Source organism: Megascapheus bottae, chromosome 10 (genome assembly GCF_031878675.1).
Source record: "Megascapheus bottae isolate mThoBot1 chromosome 10, mThoBot2.hap1, whole genome shotgun sequence".
Classification (NCBI taxonomy): Eukaryota; Metazoa; Chordata; class Mammalia; order Rodentia; family Geomyidae; genus Megascapheus; species Megascapheus bottae.
In genome coordinates, this window is record NC_143518.1 from 33,106,340 (window position 1) to 33,114,300 (window position 7,961).

Genomic DNA, 7,961 nt, shown 5'->3' on the forward strand with positions numbered 1-7,961 from the left:
AAAGAGCAAGATTTGAAGTTTTCTTATCTAGAGTAGTGGAAGAACAGGAGGAGCATGGAATATTGCAAAAATGTCAAAGGCTGCAAAACTTGCAAGTAGCTTCTGCAGCCCCAGAAGTTATAAATTAACAAACGCTTGTAGGGGCATCTTTCCTTATTGCTTCCCGTCTATTCCTTTTCCTCCTCCCAAACCCCTGCCTGCATTTTACTCCCTTTCTGTCTGCCCCAATTATTTCTTGCAAAATGCAACCAGGTAAACGATTCACTAAGTGGTAAGGCAACATGTATGGATGGCCTGATCTTAGTAACCAGGGCACTGAGAGAAGGAGGTGAGGGAGCAGGATGCGGGTATCAGAGACATCCTTCCTACCTTTAAGTAGTTGATTATCCAGGAGGCAATTTGTGGTAGAAAGACTTAGGAAATATCCTTCACTTTTCTTTTCTTTTTTTTCTGTCAGTGGTTGGGCTTGAATTCCGGGGCTGGGAGACACTGAGCCTCAGCTTTAGTGCTCAAGGTTTGTGCTTCACTTCTCCAATCTTGTATTTGTGGCTTAAAGACAGAATAGTGACAATATTTAGAGACTTTTATATGTGTTCTGGCTCTAAATTTACTCAATTTTATTTAAAAATATTTGATATGTGATTTGGGTGGTAGAGTACCAGGCTAGCAGGCAAGCTTAAAGAGTCCCTGGGTTCAAATGCCAGCCCCACAGTAAATGAGAGAAAGACAAGCAGACATACATGAGAGAGAAAGCATTCTATATGTTGATTATTCATTCTTTTCTTTTTTTTTATACCAGTACTGGGGCTTCAATTCAGGGCCTGGTCACTGTCCCTCAGCCTTTTCTCCCGAAGATGGTGCTCCACATCTAGAGCCACTTCTTGCTTTTGGGTGGTTACTTGGAGCAAAGTCTGAAGAACTTTCCTCCCTAGGTTGGCTTTGAACAGTGAGCCTCCTATCTCAGTCTCCTGAGTTAGCAATGTCTTATACTCACTGGAATGAGCTGACCCCATTCTCCATAACTGGCTAGTCGTTGCTTTTTAGATAAGATTAGAAGTTAAGATGCTAGTAAAAAATGACACACACACATATGTATATGTAGATAGAGTATTTGGTAGGACTATGCAATGAAACTCTGTACAAAATATAAGTATGGAAATAGCTCTGAAACATGACGTTGACCTGTTGAAGTGACAATTCAGTGTTTCCATGTGGCAGGCATGTTGTAGCTGCTAGAGATCACGGTGTTCCTAGAGGAAACAAGGTCCTTTCATGTGGCTCCCACTAAGTGAAAGCAGGAAGCTGCAGAACATACTTGTCAGCATTTCAGACATGTATACTATGCAGTTTGATAAGGGTTACTTCATATGGTCAGAAAAAGGATAAAGACATTCACAGAAACAATAAATTTCAATTCCAAGATAGCTACTGAAGCAGTAATCATGAAAGGTTATAGATAGGCCTTCGATTCTTTTTTTTTTTTTTTTTTTTTTTTGCCAGTCCTGGGCTTGAGCTCAGGGCCTGAGCACTGTCCTTGGACTTTCTCAAGGCTAGAGCTCTACCACTTGAGCCTCAGCACCACTTCCGGCTTTTTTCTATGTATGTGGTGCCGAGGAATTGAACCTGGGTCTTCATGCATGCTAGGCAAGCACTTTAACCACTAGGCCAAACTCCCGGCCCCAGGCCTTCGATTCTAACACTTATTTGTTAAATTTAGTAATGGTACATTATTATTCATGTTTCTCCATGAATATACATGAATAATGCTATTATTCACAAAGTACATTGAATATACACTGTACATTTCTGAAATACAAAGATACATCATGTCCAATCTTGTAGAGTTTGATTTCTAAAACTACTTCAGCGGAGTTTAGGGGGGGAAAAAAGGAGTCTACTTCATATTCTGAATATTTACTCTGAATCTGGAAAGATTTGATGAACTACTCACAAATTAAGCACATTATAGGGTTTTCATTAGGTTAGAAGAAGTCCTTGTGATTGTGGTTTGGTAGGGTATCAAGTCTAATCTTCATTTATGCTGTATCAAAATTTCTGAGCTGAGCTTCCTAAATTTCATGTTTATCATTGCTTACTTAACATTCACTTTGAATCTGAAAAGAAAGCGTGGGACAGGAAAAGAAAGAGAGAGGGAGGGAGGGAAGAGAGAGAGGCAACTCACGGACATAGTCTCAAGCTGTTCAATCATTGGAACTAATACAGGATACACTAGTCTGAAGTCCATAATGAAAAAAATTGCAATGAACCAATACACATATTGAGCAAAGAAGGACACTGGTAATAGCCACAGAATAGCACAATAGATGGGAGAGATTCACACCTGTTTTTATTATGTAGAAGCCAAGTTAAGCAGCCAAGCCAAGCTTCCCAAAGTTCTCAAATTTAAGTCTGGAACTGGACCTGATCTGTAAAATGCAGGCTCTTCACTACTATAGTCTGGAAACTGACTACTGACATCGGTTCCCTTGTATCGAAAGTGGGAAATAATTCTTAAGGTTGTTCTAAAGTATACAGGAATCAACAAGAAAAGAGATCCGATAGAAGATAACACAGGTCCAGTTTAAAGAAGGCTTGAAAGCCAACTCAGTAGTTCAGACTGGAACCAACAAGGACGTTGGCAGTTGTTTCAGAATTTGGGGCAAGTGAATCAACTGGTTGCCACTAAGAACCTGTCTGAGCCAGAGCTTCCCATCTGTTTCACAGGAGATAATGAGTCTTCTTCTACTCAGCCGTGCTGTGATCACATTAGACATGTATAAAGTTCCAATGAAGAAAAAAAAAAAAAAAAAGGAACATGGTGACAGGTACATTAGTGTCTCAAGGGGTTAATCAGCAGGAGAGACAGAGAAGTCCCAGGAATCACAGTCTAGCTTTGCCTAACACACCATCTCCATGCTGGTCATAAAACTGAAGTTAAGTGAATTTCTAATAAGGAGTGTCGCCAGTATAGCTCCCAAAGAGCCCTACTTCTCAATACTCACAGAATAGGAGTGGTTCACCAAGGAATCACCTGCTGGCAGCTTGGCTCCCAGCGTATGTGGAGAGATGGTGGAACCTGTCCATGGTGATGGTGGGAAAGAACTAGTGGCATTCTCATGGGACATCCGTTAGATCCAAACAAACAGTAAGCATGATCCCCAGTCACCCTCTAACTTTCAGTCCCACCACAGTGTGTGTCTCTGCTACGGACCCTCCAGTGAGTGACAGTGCCACCTGTCACTAAAAGCCAAGTAGATGCTTGGGCCCTGCTCTTAGAATCCCCAGAATGATGAGCCTCCTTTCTTTGTAACATTCCGGTCTCAATTATTATCGCAATGAAAAATGAATTAACTCAGTTTACATACCTTCATGTATTTCCCCTCCCATATTGTACCCATATTGGTCCATGACATCATTATAGAAGTGATATTTTATCTAGTATATAGCTCTGCTAAGATCAGATTGTATACATGTGCATTCATTTTCATTGGAAGAAGGCTGCTACTATGCCAACTAGCCCTAAAGAAGCCCACGTGGCAAGGAACTGAGGTTTCCTGATAAGTCAGCAGGAACGGAGACCTCTTGCCAAAAGTCATTTGATAGAGCCATCTTGGAAACAGACTTTGTAGTCCTAACCAGGCCTCTGGATACCCACAAGCCCTGGCAGACAGATTGGCTGCAGTTCCAAGGAAGGTCCTAAGCCAGGACCCCCTAGCTGAACTGCTTCTGGATTCCTCTGTCCTCACATATTGTGAGGTATTATTTTGGGTTACTGCTTCTGAGCTGATAAGAATTGGAACAATTTGTTACACAGCAATGAATAATACAGGGATTTGGGAAGCAAGGCATATAACAATGGAATAAAGAACAAGTCTTTTCAGAGTTGATACTATCTAGCCACAGAAACTTCTTGAGAACAATTACCTTTCTCATCTTGACATTTTCTAGTGTACTCAGACTGGAATTGTGCGGTGTGAACTCTTAGTAAAGAGTGAGTAGATATCAATCGAGTCACTGAATGCAGAAAAATTCTGTGAAGGTAAGGGAACCCAATGATGGATTGAGAAGAGGGAGCAACAAGGTGTGGCATACATCACGGGTGGTACGTGTCTTGTCACCCTCACAAATTAACCTGAATGGCATCATTTCCTGAAATATAGAATGTACAGATTAAGTTAGGACAGCAAGGACGGGGAAGGGATCCATCCAAAGAAAACAGCACGGATTAGTGGAAAAATCTGAGAAGGGACAGGGCATCACACCTTTGAATATAAACTGGGTTTCTTTCGTTTTGTCAAATCTCATTTTGTTTCTAGTGGGCACTGAGCTCTGTAGATTCAGAACGAAGGATGGGTTCTGGTTTGAACAGCACTAAATCAGTTTTTCTCATTATGTATGGACAAACTTGCCCTCCCCAACCAAGTGTAACTACTTTCAAAGCACTTTTAAAAGCTTGTGTAACTCCATCTCCTTACACACCTAGTCTTCAGAGATAGCATGGTGAATGCCCACGTGTCCTGAGTCTTTTCTCTTTTGCTTGATGATACCTGACAGACATGCATAAACATTAGTCATCATATGAGACTGGTATGATTCTTTTTCTGGTTAGATTCTACTTAAAATGTACTGTAGAACTGATGTAAACACTTGGTGCTAAAATCTTTTAATAAAACAATACTGTAGAAGTTCACATAACCCCTGTTGCAGCCATTTTGGTCACCTTTATTCCTTGGAGTTTCCTGGGAATGAGTCACTTCAAAGAGTGCTAGGTGGATTACATGACAATGTTGTGAAGTGAAGACTACCAAGCTCTACTTGTTGAAAATGGGGAACTAGGCTGAATGCTATTCTGTAACATTACCAGTTCACAGCATATGGCAACTTGGGACTTGTCTCTCCAAAAGTCATATTGTGAACTACTGGCATCAAATACCTAATTACATATTTGCTAACACATATAAAGAGCTTGACACAGGGTGCTGAGCCAAGCATTTTACATATATCCTCTCAGCCTTGGAGGCCGAGTAACTAGAGGAGAGTAAGAAGGCTGTCAAGACCCTTGCAGCCCTGTGTGGCCTCTGGTGGGTCAGCATGAGTATTTATTACCTGGGAGCTTTTCAGAAATGTAGCCTGGAGGGTTCCTCTTGGACATGCTGATTGGCATTCTTTTATTTTAGTAAGGTGACTCAAGGTGTATCAAATTTGAGAAGTGCTGGAAGGCTGGGCCAAAACCTAAAACCACCTCTCCCCTACCCAACACACACATTGGTGTTTCGGGGGTGTATTGGTTCTCTAAATGTGATTCCCCATCCAGTAGCACCAACTTTACCCAAGGATTTGATTGAAATGCAAATCCTACAGCCTGCTTTATACCTATTGAATCTGAGATGCTGGGGCAGTAATCTCTTTCAGTCTTCCACAAGATGCTGATGATGAACCCCAAGTTTTCAAAAGCACCTTCTAAGGCCAAGTAAGTCTCACACCTCTGCTCAACCAAGAAAGGCAGCAGCGACACCCTGTGGAGCCAGTGAACACTGCGCCACTTTTGTGAGCACACCTGCTTTCTCTCCACTGCAGGAGAGACAAGGTCCCTCACTTTGTTTGTTTGCATTACAAATACAAAGATTTCTTCTGAAAATTGTCTGCGGTAAGGTCCTGTGTCTATTTCTGTCATGCAGACCAGAACCTGGTTTATTCATCCCTTCCTATGTTCAAAAGCTTGTGTTAGAGCAAAGCAGAAATATCACGTTGGCTCTCAGCCATCAACAGTCATCTAAAACAGAACTGGCTCCCATTTGAGTATTCATAAACACTGTGCTAATTGTCTCTCAGATTCTCTTAATCCTGGTGTGCCTGAATCATTTCTTATCACATATGCTCGTAATCTCCCAGGAGTTCCTTCTTAAAATGATGCCCAAAGATAATTAGAATCACTTTGCTTGCCTCAAGTACAGAGCCACGAACTCCAGTGTGTGATGATGTGGCACATTTAACAAGCATCCTTAGGCGAATTTTGCCCACACTACAGTCTGAAGCCTACTGGACTACACTGTGCTGCCTCTGCCAAAATATTCTTCAGACTATCATAGAGGTTATCCTGAAACAAGTTGGCCTCAAGAAGTTATGAAGCAGAATATAGAGGTGCTCATGTATGTATTTTGGAGCTGACTAGGTGGCAGAGGAAAGAAGAGACTTGAAGAACGTATTTTTATAGTATATCTGTACAGAATATCTTACAGAGGTAGCAATGGCAAATGGAGCTCCAGATTTGTTTCCTAAGTCCCTTACTTGTGACATGGCACCTGGGATTCTTCTCTACGGGAAACGCAACATTTCAGAATTGCACAAAATCCAGCCGTAGGCTTTCTGAATACATTACTAAGAATAACTTAGATGACAGAACTTTTCAAAGGATAAACTTAGGGTCAGAACTGCACATTTAAGAATCATCCTTATTGCAAAATTTTCAAATTAAAAATTAATACACAGATTATCTCGAAGTCCTACTTGACATTTTATTTATATACTTTTTTGGTGCTGTTCTACCACTTTAAATTTTCAGCTTTTATATTTCCAGCTTTAAAAAATCCATAGCTATTTTAGCATTGGTTATGCAAGTTTTGTTATGCCCCCTGGTGGCAATTTGGATAGGAAGATGAGAGGCATATTTCAATCACAGACAGTGCCAGCTTAATTGAAATAGGTGGCAGAGCCTGAATTCAAAATGGAATTTCATATAAAACTTTCCTGGCCTTACTAAAAATAGGAAACATCCTGTTAAACTAAAATCAGATGTATTAACTCCAGCCTGCGAGGTGCATATTTCAATTTCCCTTGCTTTGTCATAAAATGGATTAGCTTCTTGAAATATGTCAGTCGAACTTGAAATTAAATATTTGCTCTACATATAGCTAAGTAGTTGAACTCATAAAAGTTAGCAAAAGTCTGTATCTGCACAGCATTTCCTTTGAGATCAGAGCCAGCACATACCATAAGCATGTGATAACGTTGATTTTGAATATTAATTTCCCTACATGGAAAAATGTTAAAGGGTTAGATAGTCAGAAAAGTCATTTTCAAGAAAAAAGTTTTCTGAAAGTTACAGTTCATTATTTAATCAAAAGAGGCAAAGACAAGCTTTGATGGTTACAATGAGGGCTTTTTGATGAATGCTCATCTGTCTGGGAGGCAAAAATAGGCAGGCAAAGGTGGCAAAACACCAGATGCATGACCACTGGATACATGGTAATATTTGGTATGAGGAAATTCAGGCAATTCTTTTTTCTTTCCTTCTATTTATTTATTTTGCCAGTCCTGGATCTTGAACTCAGGGCCTGAGCTCTGTCTTTGTGCTTTCTCAAGGCTAGATCTCTACCATTTGATCCACAGCACCATTTCCAGCTTTTTTCTATGTATGTATGATACCAAGGAATCAGACCTGGGTCTTAATGCATGCTAGGCACTTTAACACTAGGCCAAACTCCCAGCCCTTTTTCTTTCTGTTTTTCCTTCCTTCTCTTCCTTTGGCTACTATTGGAACTCAAGAGCCAGCATGCTCTCCCTTATCTTTATCTCTCAAGGCTGGGGCTTTACTGCTTGAACCACAATTCCACTTCCAGTTTTTTTGCTGAGTGACTGGAGATGAGTCACAGATTCCCGCCTAGGCTTGTTTCCAGCTGCAAAAACCAAAAAGTCTACCTTTACAACATGTGATTGAAAGAAATGTAGAGCAATCTACCATTGAAAGTCTGAGACTAACTTGAACTAGCAGTTTTGCAATGGTGCCTTAGTTAAGAAATGTCCTTTTCTTTTGGAAATTGAAAATGTTGAGTAGTTCTCTGCAGAATTAGTTATGGCATTATGACAGGGTAGTTTGAAAAGCCTAATACTTTGCACAGATCAGACTATGGCTAGCATTGCATCATTGTACCAAAATCCGAGAAAATCAACTTAAAAAGAAG